Source organism: Oryctolagus cuniculus, chromosome 13 (genome assembly GCF_051225735.1).
Source record: "Oryctolagus cuniculus isolate XC-2025 breed Fujian yellow rabbit chromosome 13, ASM5122573v1, whole genome shotgun sequence".
Lineage (NCBI taxonomy): Eukaryota > Metazoa > Chordata > Mammalia > Lagomorpha > Leporidae > Oryctolagus > Oryctolagus cuniculus.
In genome coordinates, this window is record NC_142879.1 from 103,980,148 (window position 1) to 104,004,725 (window position 24,578).

The following is a 24,578-nucleotide window of genomic DNA, read 5'->3' on the forward strand; positions in this document are numbered from 1 at the left end:
CCAAGAGAAAGGGACAAAGGTTCGCCGGACTCAGGGGTGGGAGCAAACAGGAAGTGGGGGTCAGCTGTCCTGCTGCCACAGCTTTTCAGCAGAGAGAGCCTCTTGGGCTCCCAGAAGATGGGAGGGGCAGCTCACTGCCAGGATCCATCACAGGCCTGCCCATCAACACACACGGAGCACAGAGGAAAAACAGCTCCGGGCTCCTTCTAGCAGGACAGCTTGAGAAAGAGGGGGACGTGCCGGAGAAAACGCGCATCTACTAACCTGAGGGCTGTGGGGGAGTTGGAGCAATAAGCCAGGTGTGACTATTTTAAGTCTGATTGAATTTAGCACTGGGATGAGGTGGGTGCTATTTATAAGGTGTGATGCGGGAGGAAGCTGCTTGGAGCAGGTGGGAGCCAGTTGAGCCTGTGGAAGCCGCCAGTCTGCACGGGTTCCCAGGCCAGGCTCTGGGGCGGGCAGGCAGGGCCCTGCCTCAGACAACTAGAAAGGCCCAGCACAGATAATCACTCTGCAGGAGGTCCCAGCCCTCCAGCTCTGGCTGGCAGGACCAGGACTGGGCCAGAGCCCCCGTGCCTTGTCCTGCCTGGCCTCGCCCTTCAGCACAGGAGACGAGATGCGATGGTTTATCCCAGGTGGGTAAGCCCTACTCCCAAAGCCTTTGGTGTCTTCCACTGGACACCAAACACCGCCTCCACGTGCCTCCCTACCCTGGAGCAGCGGCCAGGCTGAGCAGAGCTCCGTGATCGGCCGCGCGTTCCCAGAAACCCAGTGTGCCGTCCCCGGCAGGCCCAGGTTGGCTGTGGGGAGTTTTTCCAGAACAAATGGAAGGGAGACCCAGGCAGAGCAGAGTCCCAGGGCTGAACGGAGGAGGGGAGGGGTCTGCAGACTCCTGCCGGCAGAGCTGATTGACAGACAGGTCAGCTACAGCCTCAGCAGGAGACAGTTTAAGCCTGGGAACCAGGCTGCCCCACTGGCGGCCTCTGTGGTCTCGCGCCTGCTTCCAGAAGGAGCTGGCTAAGTTAGACTCTGGGTGCACGTGGGGGTCCCCTCCAGGGCCTCCTGGCGGGGGCTGAGAGGGTTCATCTTCGCCCCACTGTGCAACGACAGACCTCGGCCCGATCCGAGGGGCACGGCCACTTCCGGAAGGAACTCGGCCCTGCACACACGTTTGGACCACAAACAAAGCCAGCCCACCAAGCGTGAGGGGCTGCTGACCCGCTCGCCTCCTGGCCTGGTGCTGCCTGCCTCCTGGCCAGACTAGCTGCCCCTCCCAGCCCGGGCACAGAGGCGGTGGTGTGTCTGAAATGGAGCCTGCCTCTTCTCACTGGGGACCCAACCTCGCGTTCCATCTGGTGGCACCGTAACCAGGGTTGCCCAGGCGCGGGTGACCAACTACAGATGAGCTGGTCCAGCCTGCTGTAGAGCATTATCCCAGGGCACGGCTGACAGAGCAATTTATTTTTTAATCAATATCTTTTTAAAAATTCATTTGAAAGGCATAGTGATGGAGAGAGAGAGAGAGAGAAATCTTCCACCTGCTGGTTCACTCCAAATGCCCACAACAGCCGGGGCTGGGCCGGAGCTCTGTCCAGGTCTCCTACCGGTGGGGACCAAAGTACTTGAACCATCATCTGCTGCCTCCCAAGTGCATTAGCAGGAAGTCAGATCGGAACCCCAGGCACTCCCGCGTGGGATGCACCAGATTCCCGCCCCTTGAGAGTTTTGCCCTTGTCTTTATGTCAGGGTGTGTGCGTCTGTCTTTCCGAGCGCACGCGGTCATTACCGGCTTGATGCAGCTGATTTCCAGGGAGCATCCCCCCATGGTCCCAGGTCTCTGTCCCCATAGGCCAGACTTGTGTCTTTCCTGGTTGAGAGTGTCAGCCTGGTCTCCCAGGCTCCCCTCCTGCTCCTGTCCTCCAAAACAGGGGCCTGGGGGGAAGGCTGAGCTCCCGGGAGCCTGCCTGCTTCCTGGAGGTCCCCTAGCTGGTTTCAGGTGGCTTGGCCACTGGCCCCATCTCCAGGGGCTGCTGTTCCTGCAGGTGGACACAGGGGAGCTGTGGGGAGGGCAGAGGGATGGCTGCGGGGCCCAGCCTGCTCTGCGCCTCCTCCACGCTCCCAGCCAGCATCCGCCTCCAGGGGAGATGTCACATCCTCTCTCCTCCTGTCACAGGAGGCGGCGGCTTCATCGCGTGATGCTCACACCTTACACTCAGGGGGAGTTACAGAGAGCAGCAGCTTCCGGTCCCCTCGGGGGAATGGCAGGCCCCAGGGCCCAGAGATTGAACCAGGATCCTGCCCATCAGCAGGCCCCACCCCCAAGACCCCACGTCTCTTCCCCCAAGAAAGCAGGAGAGCTGTCACTGGCATCTGGGGCCTGGGGCAGATCCATGGGGATGGAAGAATTCAGAGCAAGAGAGTGGAGGGGTGTGTGTGTGTGAGAAATAGACAGAGAGACAGAGACACAGAGACACAGACACAGAAAGGCACCTTTTATACCAAAGCAAAAAGAAGTTAGAAGAATAGATCAATGCTAACATTATAATAGCACTGTAATGATAATGACTACCACATGGATAGTTAAGAAATGTCTTCAGGCTAATGCAAATGTCTTATGGCTAATGCATATAAATCTCACAGCGTGCCAGCAACTGCTTTGGTTTTTTAAATTTGTTTATTTATTTGAAAGGCAGAGCAACAGAAAGAGAGAGAGAGAAAGAGAATCTTCCATCTGCTGGGCCTCTCCCCTAAATTCCTGCAGCAGTGAGTCTGCACCAGGCTGACACCAGGAGCCGGGAACTCCATTCAGGTCTCCGACGCGGGGCAGGAACTTCAGCACTTCACCCACCGCCTCCCAGGGTGCACCTGGGCAGGCAGCTGATCAGAAGCAGAGGCAGGACTGGATCCAGGTGCTCCAGTATGGGATGAGCAGGTCCCAGGTGGTGACTTAACCCATGCACGGCCGTGCCCCTCCCCGGAAACTGTTCTGAGCCCTCCACACACGGGATGTGCTTTTGATCAGATAACCTGGCCACAACCCCATGAGCTAAGAGATGGAGAAGGGAGCCTGTAACTCTACCTCTCAAATAAATAAATAAAATCTTTAAAATAAATAAATAAAAAATGATAATTCTGTCTGATCATTAGCCAACTGCTAAATTTATCAGGTAGAGACTTCAAGATCCACACAGGACAAAGAACAGAAACTTTACAGAATTTTCTCCAAAAATTTACCTAAACACCAGCAGTAGCAATAAATAGCCATGACAAAAATTGCTAGGAAGGCAGGAGATACTTGTTTCCAGAGTTCCCACACTAAATTATCTTAAATACTCAGTTTTTACAAAAACTAATGAGGGGCCGGCGCTGTGGCAAAGCGGGTAAAGCTGCCACCTGCAGTGCCGGCATCCCATATGGGCACAAGTTCGAGTCCCAGCTGCTCCTCTTCCAATCCAGCTCTCTGCTGTTGCCTGGAATAGCAGTAGAAGATGGCCCAAGGCCTTGGGCCCCTGCACCCACGTGGGAAACCCAGAAGAAGCTCCTGGCTCCTGGCTCCAGATCGACACAGCTCCGGCCACTGCAGCCAATTGGAGAGTGAACCAGCAGATGGAAGACCTCTTTCTCTCTCTCTCTCTCCCTCTCTCTGCCTCTCCTTCTCTTTCTGTGTTACTCTTTCAAATAAATAAATAAATCTTTAAAAAAAATTGTGGAGGTGAGAAGGAAGTGAGTACCAAGTCAAAAGCTGAAAGAAAAACAGTGCCAACCAAAACCACCCTTCAAAACGAAGGAGAATTTAGATATTTCCCAATTAGTAAGAACCAAGAGAGTTCATCACTAGTGGATGTGCCCCTCAGGGCACACTAAAGGGAGTCTTTCAGGTTGAAATAAAGACAGCAACCAGAATCCACAAGATAGGGAATACTGATAAATACTGTTATCAATATGCTCACATAATGTGCAAGATACGGTATCGATACACAAAAATCAACTACTTTTCTATGTACCAGTAAGAAACAATAAGGAATTGGAATTTTTAAAAAAAATCATCATTTATAATAGCATCAAAGACGCGATGTAGAATAATCTTGACCAAAAAACATGCATGATCTATACACTGAAACTATGAACCACTGTCAGCCGAAATTGAAAACCACAATAAACTGATAAATACGCTTTTGTATGGATCAGAAGACTCAAGTTTTTAAATCCTTATTTACATATTTTCAGTTTATTTGAAAGACAGAGAAACAGAGACATATTGAGAGAGAAAGAGAGATCTCCCACCTGCTGGTTCACTCCCCAAATGCCTGCAGCAGCAGAGGTCGGGCCAGGCCAAAGCCAGGAGCCAGGAGCTCCTTCTGGGCTTCCCATGCGGGTGGCAGGGACTCACGTACTGGAGCCATCATCCGCTGCCTCCCAGGATGCATTAGGAGGAAGCTGGATTGGAAGCAGAGCGCCGGGGCCTGGAACCAGACACTCGATATAGGATGCAGGCGTCCCAAGTAGCCTTTTAAGCCAGTGCACCAAATGCCTGTCCCAGAAGGCTCAATTTGGTTGAGAGATCGCTTCTCCCTGTCTGGGCATTTAACACAATTCCTACCAAACTCAGCAGCTTCCATGTCAAACTTGGCAGCTGATCATAAATTCACAGGGAAATGCGAATTCTGTAGAATCCCCAAACAATGTTGAAAAAGAAAACCGAGTTAGCAGGCTAACGCTCTCTGATTTCAGGAATTATGATTAAGCTACTGTAATCAACTCAGTGTAAATCCGTGAAACGAAACAGGGAATCCAAGAACACGTCTACACATACGAAGACGACTGCTTTTAGACAGAGGCGAGAGCCCATTGAGTGGAGAATGCTCAGTGTCTTTCAGCATCTGGTGTGAACCATTAGGCACCCACATACACACAAAGGACAGAACTTCCCGGGGCAGGCATTGAGCGCAGTGGTCAGGACTCACGATCCAAACGGCAGCGCCTGGGATGGAGCACCAGCTCTGCTCCCAACTCCAGCTTCCTGCTAGTGTGCACCCGAGAGGCGGCAGGTGGTGGCTCAGGTACATGGGTCCCTGCCAACCGTGTGGGACACCAGACGGAGTTCTGGGCTCCTGGCTTCAGCCTGGCCCAGCCCTGGCTGTTGTAGACGCTTGGGGCGTGAACCAGAGGATAGAACATCTCTCTTTCCCTCTCTCTCTCTGGCTTTCAAATAAATACATGAATACATACATTCATATATAAACGAATGCAGTGTTTTTAAAATGAATGTTGAGAGTGCCTGGTTGGTAGACACACCAGGTGACCATGACCTTCCCATCCCATCCCTTGCCCCATGCCTGTGTCGCAGCTGTCCCAGAGTTGGAGCGTCCATGGGAAACGTGAGAACAACCTGCAGACACACGTGAGCCACCAGGCGTGCAGTCGGGCCTCTCTCTGGGAAGTGAGACTGAGGCACAGGCCTGGGCTTCTGCCCTGCCCAGACCACACCGACTTGCCAGCAGGACAGCAGGCTTGTAGGGACGGGACCCACCAGAGCGGCAGCTGTCAGCGGTGTCCGCTGGAGAGGGGCCGAGGTGCACATGCCACACGCCCCTGGGGACTGCCAAGCCCACCGCCTTGGGTGGGACCTGCCTCCTCCATCCACCATCCCCACCCAGGGCCTGGTAGGAGGTCTGCTTCTCCCTGCAGCTGTGGTCCCTGGAGCTGCAGCTGTGATGGGAGAGAGTTCAGGTGGGAAAGGAGCGAGCTGGACCAGGCAGTACCCAGCGGCAACGCTCAGGGCTCTGACCCGCCTCCCACGGCTGCCTGGGAGGCCAGCTTTGTTCAAGTCCCTTTTTTTTTAATTTGACAGGCAGGGTTAGACAGAGAGAGAGAGAGAGAGAAAGGTCTTCCTTCCGTTGGTTCACCCCCCAAATGGCCGCCACGGCCGGCGCTGCGCCAATCCAAAGCCAGGAGCCAACAGCTTCTTCCAGGTCTCCCACACAGGTGCAGGGGCCCAAGCGCTTGGGCCATCTTCTACCACAAAGCCTAGTTTTAACTTTAACACAATTAGAAACTCAATCCAGGTCTCCCGTGTGAGTGGCAGGGACTCACTGCCTGAGCCATCACCTGCTGCCTGCCAGGTGTGCACCAGCTGGAAGCTGCAATGCAGAGCGGAGGAGTCAAACACAGGCGCTTGGGTATGGGAGGCAGGTGCCTCTAGCAACGTCTGCCCACTGCTCCCGAGGTCTCACCTGCCGCTCTGTCCCGGCAGCACCCGGGCTGGGCCGGCCCCGCTCCTGCCTTGACCTCCCGTTGCCCTGAGCTGCAAATCCTTAAGCCCTTGTTGAAAATAAGTCTGGGGGCCAGCGCTGTGGTGTAGTGGGTAAAGCTCTGGCCTGAAGCGCCGGCACCCCATAGGGGTGCCAGTTCTAGTCCCGGCTGTTCCTCTTCCAATCCAGCTCTCTGCTGTGGCCTGGGGAAGCAGTGGAAGGTGGCCCAAGTGCTTGGGCCCCTGCACCCACGTGGGAGACCCCGAGGAGGCTCCTGGCTTCGGATTGGTGCAGCTCTGGCCGTTGGGGCCATCTTGGGGGTGAACCAGCGGATGGAAGACCTCTCTCTCTGTCTCTACCTATCTCTGTAACTCTGTCTTCCAAATAAATAAAATAATAAATCTTAAAAAAAAGAAAAGCTAACTATCTGGATGCAGAAAACGTCTGGACCCATGCGTAGTTTCCTCCCGATACACACGGCCCAGGAAAGTTTTGAGATCCCCTCACCTACAGCATGAAGCTATAAGGCTTTGAGAAGAAATAGAGAAACTCCTGGCGACTTCAAGTGAGACAAAAATTTCTTACTCTTGACACCAAAAGCATGAGCCATAGGAGAAAAAAGGTAAGTAGGACTTTCCCCAAATTAAAAACTTTTCTTCCTCAAAAGACCCTTTGAAGATGACAAAGAATCAAACCACAGAGTAGGAGAGAACATTACAAAGCCTGTATTTGATGAAGGCCACGCAACCTGAATACATCAGATTCAAAAACAAGAACATTTTTTTTTTCAGTGGGCAAAAGAGTTGAGAAACCCTTCACCAAACAAGATGTATGGATAACAAATGAGCACACGGGGCTGGCATTGTGGTGTAGTGGGTAAAGCCGCCAACTGCAGTGCCGGCATCCCATATGGGCACAAGTTCGAGTCCCGGCTGCTCCACTTCCCATCCAGCTCTCTGCTATGGCCTGGGAAAGCAGTAGAAGATGGCCCAAGGACTTGGGCCCCTGTACCCACGTGGGAGACCCGGAAGAAGCTCCTGGCTCCTGGCTTTGGATTAGCGCAGCTCCAGCCTTTGCAGCCATTTGGGGAGTGAACCAGTGGATGGAAGACCTCTCTCTCTCTGCCTCTGCCCTCTGTAACTCTGCCTTTCAAACAAATAAATACTTTTTAAAAAATGTGAGCACACAAATGCTTGCTGGCGTTATTCACTAAGGACATGCTGGCCACAACTGTCTGACCTACAGTTAAGACACCTGTGTACCACATCAGAGTTATTGGGTTCAATTCCCGGCTCCGGTTCCTGACTCCAGTTTCCCACCTGTGCACACCCTGGGAGGCAGAGTTGATGGCTCAAGTAATTGGGTTCCTGCTGTGCAAATGGAAGACCTGGATTGCATTCCTGAATCCCAGCGCTGGATCCCAGCCCAGTCCTGATTATTGTGGGCAATGGGGAAGGAAACCAGCAGATCAGAGTGTCTCTCTCTCTCTCTCTCTCTCTCTCTCTCTCTCTCTTTCTCACCCACTTGCGCACGCTCTCGTTCTCTCTCACTCTCTCATACATTAAAAAAGAGAAAAACAATGCAAACCAAAACCACAAGCGATCATTACGCCTAACTGAAGCACTAAAATTAAATTACAAAGACTGATCATAAACCCTGCTGATGAGGCCATGTAAGAACAGAATCTTCACCCACTGGTGGTGGGAACGGCAAGTGAGACAACCATTTTGAAAGTTTCCTAGAAAGCTCAGTGTGTGGCATCATATAGCACAGCTAATCTACTCCTGGGTATTCACCCAAGAGAAAAGAAAGCTACCGATGTCCGCGACTTGTACACGTATGGGCACTGCAACTGCCTTCATGTTAGAAAGAAAAAAGCTGGAATTTTACCAACTATCCATCAACCAGAACGAGATCTTTTTGGAGAAAGCATTCTAACACTTTTTTATTTTACAGCCAGGAAGGGGAAAAGTCTAATTTAAAAAAAAAAGGTTATTTATTTACTTATTTATTTTATTCATTTGAAAGACAAGAAGACAAACAGTGACAGAGTGAGAAATGTCCCATCTAGTGGTTCACTCCCCAGATGCCTACAATAGCTGGGCCAGGCAAAAGCCAGGAGCCTGGAACTCCATCTGTGTCTCCCCTGTGGGTGGCAGGGAGCAAAAGACTTGAGCCGTCGCCTGCTGCTTCTCGCATTAGCGGGAAGCTGGAGTTGGGAGCAGAGCTGGGACTCAGGCTCTCCCACGTGGAACACAGGCAGGCCCCTTAACTACTCAACTTCAGTGTCTCCATCAGTGAGGTGGGTTTCCTGGTGCTGGCCCTGCCAGATTGCTATAAAGAATCTGTGAAAAAAAAAAAGGAAAAGAAAAGAAAAGAAAAGAAAAGAAAAGAAAAGAAAAGAAAAGAAAAGAAAAGAAAAGAAAAGAAAAGAAAAGAAAAGAAAAGAAAAGAAAGGAAAGAAAAAGGCCGGCGCCGCAGCTCACTAGGCTAATCCTCCGCCTTGCGGCGCTGGCACACCGGGTTCTAGTCCTGGTCGGGGCACCGGATTCTGTCCCGGTTGCCCCTCTTCCAGGCCAGCTCTCTGCTGTGGCCAGGGAGTGCAGTGGAGGATGGCCCAAGTCCTTGGGCCCTGCACCCCATGGGAGACCAGGATAAGTACCTGGCTCCTGACTTCGGATCAGCGCAGTGCGCCGGCCGCAGCGGCCATTGGAGGGTGAACCAACGGCAAAGGAAGACCTTTTTCTCTGTCTCTCTCTCTCCTCACTGTCCACTCTGCCTGTCAAAAAAAAAAAAAAATAGTCTGTATAGTCCTTCCCAGGGCCTGGCGCTGAGTGATAGGCGCTGTCATTACTCTCCTTACTCCTACAGTGACGTCTGAGCCGTTCAAATGCGTCTGTTTTCATGATGAATCAGTCTCTCATGAATACAAAGCAGCAACCATACATTTTAGTGTTAATTAACTTGCTGTGCCAGAGAGGTAATAAAAGAAATGAAATTAGCATTTCTTTTCCACGAAGTGCCCAAGATCAGTCAGGCACTCAGGGCAGCGCCTCTTTCCAAGGTCCAGCCCTGGGTGTGGGCAGGGCCGGCGGCAATGGCCGAGTACCTGTCGGCCACTGCTCTGCCCGTGCGCCTTCTCTAGGGGCAGCCTGCACTGGCTGCTCTGACCCTGACCTTGACACTGAGTTCCTCAGGTGCTGCCGATGGGTCTTTTCCACCTGCTGTATTAATCCCTGCCTCTTCCTGGGACAATAATTCACGCTCCCACCCCCGCCACAGGGCCCCTCTGTAATGTACCACCAGCATCATCCAGCTATCTGAGATGCAATTTAAAAAAAAAAAAACACAACGAGGTCTTTCCCACCAAGAGCCTGGCAGGGATGGGAGCGTCATTCAAATGTCCCTGTAAAGGCAGCTGGGGGGGAATGAAATGGGCGTTGTTAGATTTATCTGTCTCCAGTGGAATCGGGAGGATGACAGGGGCTGACTTAGCAGACGGGCGCTAAGTCACCAAGCCAAGGTGAACGAGGCAGCCTACAGTTTGCCAAGCCAGAAAGGATCTGTCCCCAGCAGCCAGGACTCCTGTGCTCAGCCAAGGTGCGCGGGAGCAGGACGCCTCTCCTATCTGTCACAGGGAAAAAGTGCACGAACCACAGAAGAGGCAAAAGGCACTAGAAGTCACTCCCAGGGCAGACGCCGTGGCTCACTAGGCTAATCCTCTGCCTGCTGCGCCAGTACCCCGGGTTCTAATCCCGGTCGGGGCGCCGGATTCTGTCCCGGTTGCCCCTCTTCCAGTCCAGCTCTCTGCTGTGGCCTGGGAAATCAGTGGAGGATGGCCCAGGTGCTTGGGCCCTACACCCACATGGGAGACCAGGAGGAAGCACCTGGCTCCTGGCTTCAGATCGGCACAGCCCGCCAGCTGTAGCGACCATTTGGAGGGTGAACCAATGGAAGGAAGACCTTTCTCTCTGTCTCTCTCTCACTGTCTAACTCTGCCTGTCCAAAAAAAAAAAAAAAAAAGTCATTCCCAATGGCACCTGTCTGGGCTCAGGTTTGGGTTATATTGTACATTCGGCATCCCTGTCCTGCTCTGTCCTTTTATTTTTATTTTTATTTATTTATTTATTTATTTGAAAGGGAAAGCTACAGAAAGGCAGAGGCAGAGAGAGGTCTTCCATCCACTGGTTCACTCCCCAAATGGCTGCAACAGCTGGAGCTGCTCCGATCCAAAGCCAGGAGCCAGGAGCTTCTTCCAGGTCTCCCACGTGGGTGCAGGGGCCCAAGGACTTGGGCCATCTTCCACTGCTTTCCCAGGCCATAGCAGAGAGCTGGATCAGAAGTGGAGCAGCCAGGACCCGAACCGGTGCCCATATGCAATGCCGGCACTGCAGGCGACAGCTTCACCCACTATGCCACACTGCCGGCCCAATAGCTCTGTCCTTAATACTGGCTAACATCACGGATGCTGTTTTGCAGGTGGCCAATGCAAAGATTACAGAGGCTTAGAAACTGCGCCAAGGGCTTGGAGCAAGAATATATTCGGTGCTGGTGCAGAATGCAACAATAAACCCCATTGAAAAAAAACCAACAGCGCCATTTGCACCAGATCCTCCTGGTTAGCTCTCTGGCTGGTGGGAGTATGGGCAGCGCTGGTTTCTTTCCTGTCTTTCTCAAAGGCACTGCAGCGGGCGAATGGCCACCACGACCTCCGCGAGCAGAGGTCATCAGAGAAACACACGGGGCCGAGCCCACGCACAGCGCCGCGAGCTCGGCTCCCGGAAGATTTCTCCAAAGGCGGCAGCTGGCGTCTGTGCGGAAATGGATCGCACACAACATCCTCAGTGAGAAAAGCCGCCCAAGGGCCACCTCCCCGAGTGGCCGTGCGAACGGTCGACAGGACGCACGCCCCTGCGAGCAGAGTCCCGGCTGGTAGCCGCCGCTTCCTGCGCCCTGGAAAGCAGCAAGCTAGGAGGAGGAAGCCTGGGGCTGCCCAGCGTCCCTGGGGACCCGTGGCTGCCACGAGGCCAAGACTGGGACAGGTAGAGGCTGGGCTCGGTGGCCCAGGGGTCCCCAACAGAATCAGGGATGTGGTCGGCTCCCCCCAACTCCCCAGCAGCCGGGGGCGGGGGGAGGACCTGCCAGGCTCTGCTCCCTGGGAGCAGTGTTGTGCTTGGAGGGGACCCACCTCAGGCCACCTGCTTCCTGCCAGGCTGAGCAGCAGGGAGCCAGCCAGGCACACACAATGGGCAGGACCCACGTCAGCTGCTTGGGGGGAAGAAAATGAGTCTTTGTGGACCGAGAGAGCGGGACAGGATATCTAAAACTGTTTCAAGAAAGGCCCTCCCTCCCCAGGCGCTTCGGAAACGGCGAACGACACGCCCCGGCTCTGAAATCGCCAAGGCTGGAATCAACGTGCAGGCGGCACCGCCCCCAGCCCAGGCGTGGCGTCTGGAGTCGCCAGAGCCTGGGAGTCCCAGGAGCTCGGACCAAGAGGGGAGCAAGCCTGCACCTGGCCCAAGTCTCTCCAGGATCTCTCACGCCAGGCACCCACAAGCCCTGCACCCCACTGCCCACCAGCTGCCCACGCCTTTCCACAGAAGCCCAGGTCTAGAGCGGTGAAAAAGATTCGCAGCCCACACCACTTGTTCCTGGCAGCGCTGGGGTTAACACCTGGCCCTGGGGTCTCCCATGCCCAGGCCCCTGAGTCCCTGCACCCCAAGGCTTACCCTGGGATGGGGTGAGGGGTACTGATCTGGATCAACAGTTGTGGAATGTGCCTTCCTTCCTTTTTTTAAAGAATTTTTGTTTATTTGAAAAGCAGAGTTACAGAGAGAGAGGGGGAGACAGAGAGAGAAAGAAATCTTGCATCTGCTGGTTCAGTCTCCCCCAGTGGTCACAGCAGCCAGGGCTACGCCAGGCTAAAGCCGGGAGCTTGGAACTCCATCCGGGTCTCCCTTGTGGGTGGCAGTGGCTCAAGCCCTCAGACTTGTCTTCCACTGCTTTCCCAGGGAGCTGGATCAGAAGTGGAACACCCTGGACTCAAACCGGCATTCATACAGGATGCAGACATCGCAGACGGCAGCTTAACCCTCTGCACCACAGCAATGGCCCCCAAAATTCTTTAAGGCTCCCCCAAATATGGTTAGGCATTTCTCATAAGAGTTTTGGGTCTTTGCAGGGCCCAGCAGGCAAACAAGCTTTGCACAAGACCCAGCAGTGCACCTGCTGTAGCCAGCGTGCCACGGGTAACACAGACCCTCACTCCAGGGTTTGGGGAGATCTGGAGGGAAAGCAGCCCCACTGTCCATAACCACAGGTTGAAACCTGTGTTATTTATCATGATGTTTTTAAAAATAAATTGGAGGCGGCTCCTTTCCGGCCTAGCCTCCGAGAGAGAGGTTTTTATACATGTGCTTCTCTATTTTGTTTATTTCCCTTTGGGAAAAAAAAAAAAAAAAGGCAGTGCACAGATAACCAGTGTGTATTGTTGGAAAGCTAGGATTGGGCAGAGCACCTGACCTTCCCGGACAGGAGAGACACCAGACCAGGCGGTGGGTGAGCCCTGGGGTGGAGGGCTGTGTCCCTGTGGCCCCCAGCCCTTCCTCCTTTCTTGTTCAGTGGGATAGGGAACAGCTTTCAAAATAAAAGTCTTCCGCATTGTCTTACGGGCGACAGTAGAAGGCTTTGCCGCAATCGTTGTGTGCGGTGATTTTATTTTATTTTTTGAAGTAGAGAAAGGATTTCCACCAGCAGAATGGCTTCTTTCCCTCTATTCCGTGCCCTGTGTTCCCTAAAGGGGACCGTCTAAATGTTACCCTAGCTCTCTCTCTGTGCCTGGGTCGCCCGCGGTGGAGGATGCTTGTGTACAGTCTAAGGGGTCAGGTTCGAAGTATAAGGCGGCAAGGTCAGTGAAAGAGGGCAGAGGGGGGATCGTGGGAAGCCCTCGTGGCTGTGTTCTCCAATCAGTTTTAGAAGTGATTAGTTAATTAACAAGAGGAACATGTGGGACAGAAGGTAAGGCACTGCTTGGGACAGCCGCTTCCTATGACTGCTTGCCTGGGTTCAACTGGGTGCAAGTCCTGGCCAGCTTCCTGTCAGTGCGGACCCCGGGGGGCAGTAGGTGATGGTTCAAGGGCTTGAGTCCAGGAGCAGGCTGTCATGCAGCCAGTTAAGCTTGGGACACCTGCATCCCACACCGGAGTGCTGGTTAGAGTGCCGGCTGCTCCATTTCCGGGCCAGTTTCCTGCTAATGCACCCTGGGAGGCAGCAGGTGATGGCTGAAGTACTTGGGTCTCTGCCACCCGTATGGGAGATCCAGATGGACTTTCTGGCTCCTGGTTTTAGCCTGGCGCAGTCCTGGTGTTGAGAGTGTTTGGGCGGTGAACCAGCAGATGGAAGCTCTCTTGTGTGCTCTCTCTCTCTCCCCCACCCCAAATAAATAAATAGATATCCAAGGGAAGAAGCCCAGGTGCGCAGGGTTTGTTCTGGGGCGAGGAGAGTGCAGAGTGAAAGGCGTATCTGAGGGGGCACAGGGATCCACTTGGCTGCAGAGAATCTTCCAGAAAAGGCTCAGGAGCTGGTGTCAGGAAGACGATCCACCTTAAGAATCCAGGCGCGCAGCAGCCCCGTCCCCAGAGCTCGCCAGGAGCCGCTGCAGCTGTGGATGGAGCTGGAGCCTGAGATTTCTGGAGAAAAATCCCAGTGCAGATGAGCCCCCAGGCCGCTGAGCATGGTCCTGCTCTCCTGGAGGAGGAGTGAGGAAGAATTTTGGAGAGATTCGGGCCATTTAAGGGACATGATGCCACTGGGAAAATAGAAGATGGTGCCTTCATTTCTACTTCTTCTTTTTTTTTTTTTTTTTTTGGACAGGCAGAGTTAACAGTGAGAGGGGGAGAGAGAGAGAGAAAGAGAAAGGTCTTCCTTTGCCATTGGTTCACCCTCCAATGGCCGCCACGGCCGGCGCACCGCACTGATCTGAAGCCAGGAGCCAGGTGCTTCTCCTGGTCTCCCATGGGGTGCAGGGCCCAAGCACTTGGGCCATCCTCCACTGCACTCCCTGGCCACAGCAGAGGGCTGGCCTGGAAGAGGGGCAACCGGGACAGAATCCGGTGCCCCGACCAGGACTAGAACCCAGTGTGCCGGCGCCGCAAGGTGGAGGATTAGCCTAGTGAGCCGCAGCGCCAGCCAATTTCTACTTCTTTTTAAAATGCGGTCTGTAGGGCCGGCGCCGCGGCTCAGTAGGCTAATCCTCCGCCTAGCGGCGCCGGCACACCGGGTTCTAGTCCCGGTCGGGGCGCCGGATTCTGTCCCGGTTGCCCCTCTTCCAGGCCAGCTCTCTGCTGTGGCCAGGGAGTGCAGTGGAGGATGGCCCAGGTGCTTGGGCCCTGCACCCCATGGGAGACCAGGAAAAGCACCTGGCTCCTGGCTCCTGCCATCGGATCAGCGTGGTGCGCCGGCCGCAGCGCGCCGGCCGCGGCGGCCATTGGAGGGTGAACCAACGGCAAAGGAAGACCTTTCTCTCTGTCTCTCTCTCTCACTGTCCACTCTGCCTGTCAAAAAAAAAAAAATAAATAAATAAAAAAAAAAAATAAATAAATAAATAAAATGCGGTCTGTAAGAGTTTGTGCACTCAGAAGGCTTCCATAGCCTTGGAAGCTCACAAGAGCCTCGGGTAATCACTGACGCCATAAATAAGAGTGTCAGTTGTTAAATCAACAACAGGAGTCACTGTGAACTTGCTCCCCATGTAGGACCTCTGTTGTACTATGAGAATTAATGGTAAAACTTGTTTTCAGACAGCACTTTATACTTTGTGTGTGTGGGGGGGTGCAAATTGTTGAAATCTTTACTTAGTATAGAGTTGGTCTTCTGTATATAAAGTCAATTAAAAATGAACCTTAATGCAGAATGGAATGGGAGAGGGAGTAGGAGATGGGGTGGGAAGAACCACTGTATCCTAAAGCTGTACCTATGAAATTTGTATTCATTAAATAAAAGCTTTATTTAAAAAAATATGGTCCATCAGAGTTTCCTGCCACACTGACAGAGGACTCTATAAAATGTGGAATCTTGACAAACAGCAACAGGGATGAACCTCGCAGCCACAGGGTGGAGCAGAGGGAGCTGCCCACAGATCACTGGCACACAGGGCACGTTGTCAGGAAGCCCCAGAGCAGGCAAAGTAGGCACTGATCTGCGGGGATGGAAACCAGGGGAGTGCAGCCTTGGAGGGCCGGTCGGGGGGAGCACCAGGGAACCTCCTGGGTGCTGGCATGCTCCGTGCCTCCCTTCCCCAAAGGCACAATACGCAGAAAGTCATCCAGCTGCACCGGTAAGGTCTGTGCACTGGCTGCCTGTCAGTACACTTCCATTTAAAATGTCTTAGGGTTGGGGCCGGTGCTGTGGCCAGCGGGTAAAGCCTCCACCTGCAGTGCCAGCATCCCATATGGATGCCGGTTTGAGTCCCAGCTGCTCCTCTTCCCATCCGGCTCTCTGCTATGGCCTGGGAAAGCAGTAGAAGATGGCCCAAGTCCTTGGGCCCCTGCACCTGCGTGGAAGAAGCTCCTGGCTCCTAGCTTCCGATTGGTACAGCTCCGGCCACTGCAGCCAATTGGGGAGTGAACCAATGGATGGAGGACCTCTCTCTCTCTGTCTCTACCTCTCCTCTCTCTGTGTAACTCTGCCTTTCAAATCAATCAATCAATATTTTAAAAAATAAAATAAAATGTCTTAGGATGGAACAGTGTATCTTACATGAGGGCCCTTTCAAAGGTTTGCGGAAAATGAGATTAAAAGATAAAAATGTGAACTTTATTTCTCAAAATAAGCGTCATCAACTCCAAGACACATCTATTAAGTGGTGATAGCAGTTATTTAACCCGTCCCTAAAGTACTGAATGTCTTGGGAATTTAACTATAGCAATGCTGTCTTTTGTTTTACGTTATCAACTGAAGGAAAATGGGCACCCTCTAAAGATTCTTTTTATGATTGGGAAACCAAAAGACACCAGCAGGAACCACAGGTAGATGCCTAATGATTATCCATCGAGATCGTTGCAACTCTGCCCTGTTGGATGGAGGACTGAGCAGCAGCCTCGAGGACTTGGCTGACATTTTTCTGCTAAACCGTCAAAACACCCTCCTAATAAGTAGATGTCACCATTCTTCAGCCTTCCAGAAAGTCAACACCCAAAATGCTCCGAGCATCGCCAAAAACCATCGCTAGGACCTCTCTCTTGACCTTTTGCTCTTGGTAGCCGCCACTTTGGCTGTGCTTTGTCTTCAGGATCTCCTGCCTTGGATGGGAGCCTATGCAGACATGCCGTAACCACTTAGTATGAGTTTGTATGGGTATTGAAATCCATGCCTATATGTGTATTCGCTTCCTATTGCTGTTATTACAAATTACCCCAAGTCTAGTGCTTGGAGTAACACGAATGCATTAACCTACCGTTCTGGGGGGGCTGCGGGGGGGCCTCTGGGGAGATCCACATTCTTAACTCTTCAGCTTTGAGAACCACCCTCCCTCCTTGGGTCACTGTCCCTTCCTTGAACTGCCCCCACGTCTGGCTTCTGTCACTACATCTCCTGGTGCTGGGTCTTGACTTTTGCAAGAATTCTTCATTTATTTATTTATTTATTTGACAGGCAGAGTGGACAGTGAGAGAGAGAGACAGAGAGAAAGGTCTTCCTTTGCCGTTGGTTCACCCTCCAATGGCCGCCGCAGCCGGAGCACCGGGCTGATCCGAAGACAGGAGCCAGGTACTTATCCTGGTCTCCCATGGGGTGCAGGGCCCAAGCACTTGGGCCATCCTCCACTGCACTCCCGGGCCATAGCAGAGAGCTGGCCTGGAAGAGGGGCAACCGGGACAGAATCCGGTGCCCCGACCGGGACTAGAACCCGGTGTGCCAGCGCTGCAAGGTGGAGGATTAGCCTAGTGAGCCGCAGCGCCAGCCGAGAGGCAATGTTAATAAAGGAGGTTGGATGTGAGAAACGTGGGAACTCTTTGTACTACTTTGCAACTTTTGTTTTGTAAATTTATGCTGCTCTGAAACCAAAGGTCTATTTTTAAGAAAGACAAATCATTCAAGTGACTCATGTCAGAACCCAGCACCCCAACCAGGACTAGAACCCGGTGTGCCAGCGCCGCAAGGCGGAGGATTAGCCTAGTGAGCCGCGGCGCCGGCCATAATTCTTGTGATCACTGGGGCCACCCAACGAACCCAGGACCCCCTATTCTCAAGTCCTTAGTCACATTTGCAAAGTCCCCTTTGCCATGTAAGCAGCATTGTCACAATCCTGGGGATCAGGACATGGACAGTTTGGTAGGGGAGGGGCAATATGTCACCCCTCACCACATCATGACATGAAGGTCAAGTCCCTTCACAGACCAAATCATATCAACACACGCATTGGCGTAAGCACACAGAGCTCCATCAGTTTGTGCAGTGAACAGCTTTCTCACCTACACCACCATCCACAAAGGATGCTTGAATAGAATTCAGGGGATCTGTGAACTTAGATGGAAAAAAAATTCATCTTTATTTTCTCTGTGCTTAGCACCTTCTGAATAATAAATGCAGCCGATAGATCACATTGGCACTGGCAGTTGCTGTAATGCTATCACCAATAGAAATCACAAACATTTTCATGTCGAGTTACGGTTGTTGTACCTGTATCATAGTATCACGGCCACTTCCGGAATATGGTGTTAATAAAGAGGCATGCATGTGACATTTACACGGGTTTTTTTAAAATTCATTCTTTTTATCAAGAATGGGTGTCTTTTTTAAAGATTCATTTATTTATTTGAGAGGTAGAGTTACATGCAGAGAGAGGAGAAGACAGAGCAGTCTTTACATCCACTGGTTCACCCCCTAAATGGCCGCAGTGGCCGGAGCTGCGCTGATCCGAAGGCAGGAGCCAGGAGCTTCCTCCAAACACCTGGACCATCTTCCACCACTTCCCCAAGCACACTAGCAGGGAACTGGATCAGAAGTAGAGCAGCCCGGACCTGAACTGGCGCCTGTATGGTATAGAAAAGTGTAAATATGTTAGTGTGAACCAAGGGGCTGCATGTGGGTGTAGTCATGCACGGAGCAGCCTACTTCACGATAACCACACAGGGGCCAAGAGGCAAGCAAATAGAGTCAGAATGTTCCGGGACATTGGCCGTGTTGAGAGAGATGTGAATATATTAATTCGTATCAGATCTACTAAGGCAAGACACATGTAATCTCTAGGGTCATCATAAAAGAATATTAGGGGTTGGTGCTGTGGCATAGTGGGTAAAGCCGCCACCTGCAGTGCTGGCATCCCATATGGGCGCTGGTTCAAGTCCTGGCTGCTCCATTTCTGATCCAGCTCTCTGCTATGGCCTGGGAAAGCAGTAGAAGATGGTCCAAGTACTTGGGCTCTTGCACCCATGTGGGAGACCCAGAGGAAGCTCCCGGCTCCTGGCTTTGGATCAGCACAGCTCCACCTGTTGCTGTCATTTGGGGAGTGAACCAGCATATGGAAGACCTGTCTCTCTCTCCCCCTCTGCCTCTCTGTAACTGCCTTTCAAATAAAAGAAATACATCTTTGAAAAGAGAGAGAAAGCACAAAATTTTTAAAAACAGGGGGTATAGGGACTGGAATTATGACACAGCCGCAAAGAACATGCAAACCTTAACTAAAGGTTTTTTGCACTTACAGAGCAGACCTGAAGGCAGAAAGCCGGCTAGAGGCACAGAGGGCTCTCAGCCTCACAGAAGGGCCCGTCTGTCTGGACGACACGGAGTGCTAAACGGCGTGCACCTGTTCACCTGGCCGCACACCCAGAAAGCTGGAGCCGACAGAACTAAGAGAGGAAGTGGACACTGTATCACTGTCCATCACCGACATGAGGGACTACAAGCAGTTCATGAAAAAGGGAATTAAAAGATAATCTGATTTGGTGCAAAAAATAATCAAAACCCACACGGTCTTCAAAAAGTTCGTGGGAATGAGCATTATGAAAAAATGCATGGATTTGAAAATTTTTTGCACTGCTATAGACTTAACTTTTTTAAGGTTTTATTTATTTACTTAAGATTTATTTATTTATTTAAGATTTATTTATTTATTTATTTGAAAGGCAGAGTTACACAGAGAAAGGAGAGGCAGAGAGAGAGGGAGGTCTTCCATCTGATGGTTCACTCCTCAGATGGCCGCAATGGCCAAAGCTGTGCCGATCCGAAGCCAGGAGCCAGGAGCTTCTTCCGGGTCTCCCACAGGGATGCAGGGGCCCAAGGACTTGGGCCATCTTCTACTGCTTTCCCAGGCCATAGCAGAGAGCTGGATCAGAAGAGGAGCAGCCAGGACTCTAACCATCGCCCATATACTCATTATGCCACAGTGCCGGCCATGGTTTTATTTATTTATTTGAGAGAGAGTTGTGGTCAGAGAGAGAGAGAGAGAGAGAGAGAGGTATCTGCTGGTTTCCCTTCCCAAATGACAGCAACAGCCGGAGCTGTGCCGATCCGGAGCCAGGAGCTTCTTCCGGGTCTCCCACGCGGGTTCAGGGATCCCCTTGGTCCCCTTTGAGGGAAGCCCGAAGCTCCAGCAGCGGCTGCTGTCCTCCCGCTGTTGCAGGTGTACCGTGAGCGCTTACACAGCCACGCCCCGTCCGTCTCCCAGTTCTGGTTCTCGTCCCTGGGCCCACGATGAGGGTGACCGCTTGTGCTGCAGACTCTCCTGACCAGCAGGCCACTGGCCCAGGGTTGACCTTGCTCTCGTGGGGCCCACAATTGCTCCAGTCCCACTTCCTGTGCACCCTCCCTGCCCTCTCTCTGTCCCTCACACCCAGAGGCCACCCCGCCACCCCTGCTTACAGCCCGGTGAGAGCTGGTGGTTGCTATGGGTTTGAACCTTAACCCCCAAAGTAGCAGTGTTGGGGGTGGGTGGGTCCTAATAAGAGCTGATTGGGGAGTTCCTGCCTACTGAAGGGTTCAACACCATTATCATGAGAACGGGTTGTTTCTAAAAGGTGAGTTCAGTCCCCCTCTGTGTCACCCTCTCACCGTCCACCCTGGGACAACACAATGGGAGGGCCCTCGCCAGATGCCAGCATCTTGACAATGAACTCACCTTGACCTTGACCTTGAGCTCACCTTGACCCTGGACTTCCCAGCCTTCAGAATTGGGAGGAGCGGATTTCTTTCCTTTGCAAGGTACGCAGCGTCTCCCGTGGTGTTGTCACAGCCTGGCCCTGCCTCACTGCCCGTCCGTTCAAGGGGACGAAGTGGAGGTCTCACCAGGACCACTCCCTGCCCGGGTTCTCGTCTCTGAAGATCCTTCCCGGCTCTCCTGCCCCATCGGGGCCTGCAGATCTCCCATGGATCCAGAGAAAGGATTCTCTCCCCACATACATCTGGGTTTCAAGGCCCCAGTACTTTGGGTCCTTGTGCTTTGTCCAAACTGTTGTCCATCTCTCTCTCTCTCTCTCTGCACACTGTGGGAAGGCTGCAGGTCGTGCCCCATGGGGAGTGTGCAGAAGCTCACAGAGCCAGCGCCAGCCTCATCTGCACCCTTGGGCTGCCACAGGCCCCCGGGCTCAGGCCAGACCCTTGGGTGGCAGCTGGGTGGCCCTGAGCTCCATGGCTCTGAGCACTCATGGAGCCTGCTGGCCTCCCCCCTCAGGGTCCGCAGCCGAGCGACGCGAGGTCCATCCTGCCTCTAGAGCCAGCAGGAAAGCTTGGATGTGGCTCCGGCGCGCCAGCACCAGCCGAGGAAGCTGCTCTGGGAGCAGAGCTGCCGGCCGGGTGACAGCCTGCAAATTCCCAGGCAATGCCGTTCCTCCTTGTGGCTTCCCGGCCGCCATGCTGGCCTGCAGGCCTCCTAGGCGAGAGTCGCCCTACAGCACAGACCCAGAACAAAGACATGTGCGTAGCCCACGCCAGCGCCAGGGGAATCAGGGGCTGTTCTAACCCCAGGGCTGCTACCGCAACTCCTTCCAAAACCGAGGGAACCCCGCTGGCTCCCTCACGACATGGCTCCCACACGGCTTGAGGAATGGAGACAGAGCCCCCGAAGGAAGCAGGGGGTTCACCCGGGGCGCCACTGCTGCCCAGCCTCTGAGGCCACATCTGTCCCTCCCAATCTGCCTCCGGGGTGACTCACTGCCCGTGGGTGGCCAACTCAGGACTCAGCACCCCTGGCCAGGTGCCCCCCCCACTCTTTCATGTGGACAGACACATCTGGTGCCCAGGGACTCTTGCAAACAAGCCTCCCGCAATCCCAGGAGCGATTCGATTTCTAGAAGATTCTACCGTCACGTACAGGGCTGGTTTTGTTTTGTTTTTTTTCCCCTTCCCTGCAGTTTAAAGACCCGAGTCTTTGGGAAATTCTGCCCCACAGTCAAGCCACCGACAGCCCCCTTGGCCCATCTGTGCAGAAAAAAAAAAACAGTTAGGAGCTTTTGTGCGGCTCAGGCCCAGATGTGCGTCCATTCAGCCCTGGGCAGGCACTTTATTCCTGGCTTGCTTTTTTTTTTTTTTCCGCCCCTAACACAGAAGAAGCCTCAGTCAGGGCGCAGGAAACAGGAAGGAACCCGTTGTTCTAAATAGCAGACGGCAGAGAATTGACTCATTATGGTCTGTTCATTCAGCGAGGGACAGCCAGAAGGCAGCCCGCTCGGCCCCCAGGGTCCCCAGACGCGGGTCAAGGGGCACAGCCAACACTTTCTCAAGCCGAGCCTGCAAGAAGTGGGCTGAGGCAGCCCCGGGCTTTTATCTTCCTGGAGACTTTACAGCGCTGCTGTCTTTAAAAAAAAAACAAAACAAAAAAAGACGATAAAGCAGAAAAGCTCTAGTAAAACCCTACAAGAATACCTGGAAGTCGCAGGCCATCCGCTGCTCCATCCTGTCCGCGCTCTCAGAGCAGGGCACACGTGGTCTGAGCCTCTTCGCTTATCTTGGCCCAGGCCTATTTTTGCTCCGCTGGGGGCCAGGACAGTTGCCCTCCCGGGGCGGGAGAGGGGAGCTGGAAGGAAGCAGAGAGGCAGAGGCCCCCACACAAAGGGGGGCCCAGGAGCCCTCAGGGCTGACCTCTCCCCAATCCATCACGGTGACAGCCATGCACACACAGGAGCCAAACCTGGAGCGGTCCTGAGCCCTGGATGCAGGTGTTGGGGCAGGATCCGGGGGGTGGGAGAGGGGAAGGCTCTCCAGGCAGCCACCTCGCTCTCCGATGTCCCGTGTCCTTGTCACAGCAGACCTAGGCCAGCTGATTTCCTCAGAAGTGACCCGCCCGGGTGGCCCTGCTTCTTAGCCGACCCCTCCACCACTGGGACGGCTGCTGGTCCCTCGGCAAAGGCCCTAGGAATGGCAGCTCCAACCCACAGAATGCCCTCCGTGGCACTCGAAGCCGTACAGGCTTATAGTTTGACCTCAAGCTGGTGGCAGCTCCTGTCACCAGCAGGAGTGACCCAAACACCATCTTTGGAGCACTACTATTACTCCCAGGGTTAGGACGACTTTGGGCATTTTGAAGGAGAGGCATTGCCCTGCGGGGCCCCTAGGTAGAACCCCACCATACAATCCATGTAGACCCAGCAGACGATCCCAGAGACAGCAGGCTTGAGAGAGCTGTCCCCTCCTTCTATGTCTTGGAAGCCAATCTGTATGCCTACAGGTGTCAGTATAAGCCAAAGAATGGGCCTTATCACAGATGACAAGTTAGTCCTGTATCTCATTGTCTAAACTGGGACACCGTTGAGAGTGAAAAAGAGAGCTATTAATAATTACGGCACAACAGCAGGTGCAGATGGCGTTCTAAATTGGGCATCCGTTCGGTTTACGTGATAATAAAATACCCAGTGACCCTAGGTTCAAGAGGTAGAGAGGTGGAGAAAGGGTGGGAGGGTGGCTGTCGGTGATGATGCCTCTCTGGGGGATACGAGGGGTGGGGAGCAGGGGAGAAAGGGGTTCCGTGTAGCCCGGAAGACGGCCCAGTGCAGACTTCAAGGAACCTGCATTCCTTTGTTGTCTGAGTCACTGGCTGTGCTCAGCGAAGATACGGGCTTCCTCTGGCTCCCTCTCGTGCTGAAGAGGGCAGAGTCCTGCGTCCTGAGGCTGGAATTCCAGGCCCACTCTCCTGCCAGTCAGAAGGTAGGACCTCAGGCCGGCCACACTCACTGCCCTGAGGGTCCGGGTGGCAGGTGTCCTTGGTCTCTCCTTCCTCAACCTAGGGCAAGGCCAGCAGACAGAAGCAGTCTGGCAGGACCCCGCGCATCAGCCCAATGGTTTCATAAAAGATAGATAGAAGCAGTCTGGCAGGGCCCCGCACATCAGCCCAATGGTTTCATAAAAGACGCCCGCTCACTCCAAAGGCAAGATACCCTGAGGCTACCTACTTTCGTTTTTCACTCCTCAGACCCCAAAGAAAACAAAAGTTCTTAGCTTCTTCAAGGAAAATAGAAACGTTTTGTTCACTTAAGGAAAGTTATCCATTTTGGGGTAGAACCAATTAATAGGCCAACAAAACAGCATTTTATGAAACATCTTGTCCTCAACTCCAAAGCAAAAAATGTACTGAAATACACTGAAACGATCCCAGGTGTTTACGAAGGTAGAATTCTTATTCCAGAAACACAGCATTCTGGGTAGCAGACTTAACAAAATCCTTTGTATATCACAACATTTTACTAGAAAGGAAGAAATTAGTCTACATAAAAGAAGTAAGGAACAAACACATACTTTCTGTTCTTATATAACTTAACTGAATATAAATTAGAAGTTAAAATCAGTTTGCTTTGGAGTCAGCTCTCTGAATTTCATTATTTTATTTCCCTGGGTAAAATTATCATTAGTATTCTCTCTTTTTACTAGATGGAGCTCACAAAAGGCAAGGATTTTGCTTTGTTTATATTTTTGCTTCCAGAAAGGTACTATATAAATGTTTGACAAATATATAAAAAGTCATACTATACATCAGGTTATGACAATAAATATAAATGGCTTAAATTTCTCCAAAGCCTCTGAGTCCAATGGTTGGGAGGAAGAACAGGGAGAGACGCCTGTGATGTGGAATTTCTCCAGAAATGCCAGGCAGATAGAGATCTCCCTAGATACCAAAAATATGGGACAACACCAGGAATCAAAGAGAACTCCCCAGGGCTGGCACTGTGGCGTAGCAGATAAAGTTGCTGCCTGCACTGCTGGCATCCTATGTGGGCGCCGGTTCAAGTCCCAGCTGCTCCACTTCCAATCCAGCTCTCTGCTATGGCCTGGGAAAGCAGTAGAAGATGGCCTAAGTCCTTAGGACCTGCACCAATGTGGGAGACCCAGAAGAAGATCCTGGCT

The 24,578-nt window shown here is 52.8% G+C and overlaps 2 long non-coding RNA genes across 2 annotated transcripts; one reads left to right on the plus strand and one right to left on the minus strand.

The window, feature by feature from the left end:
- Window positions 1-364: 364 nt before the first annotated feature.
- LOC149122829 (uncharacterized) lies at window positions 365-3,127 on the plus strand. The gene is made up of 2 exons (XR_016219249.1): window positions 365-635; window positions 2,690-3,127. It is a non-coding gene; the product is annotated as an uncharacterized LOC149122829 (long non-coding RNA).
- Window positions 3,128-17,772: 14,645 nt separating this feature from the next.
- On the minus strand, window positions 17,773-22,849 carry LOC138844889 (uncharacterized). Its single transcript, XR_016219250.1, has 2 exons — window positions 22,107-22,849; window positions 17,773-18,280 (listed from the first exon to the last, which is right to left on the minus strand). It is a non-coding gene; the product is annotated as an uncharacterized LOC138844889 (long non-coding RNA).
- Window positions 22,850-24,578: the final 1,729 nt, after the last annotated feature.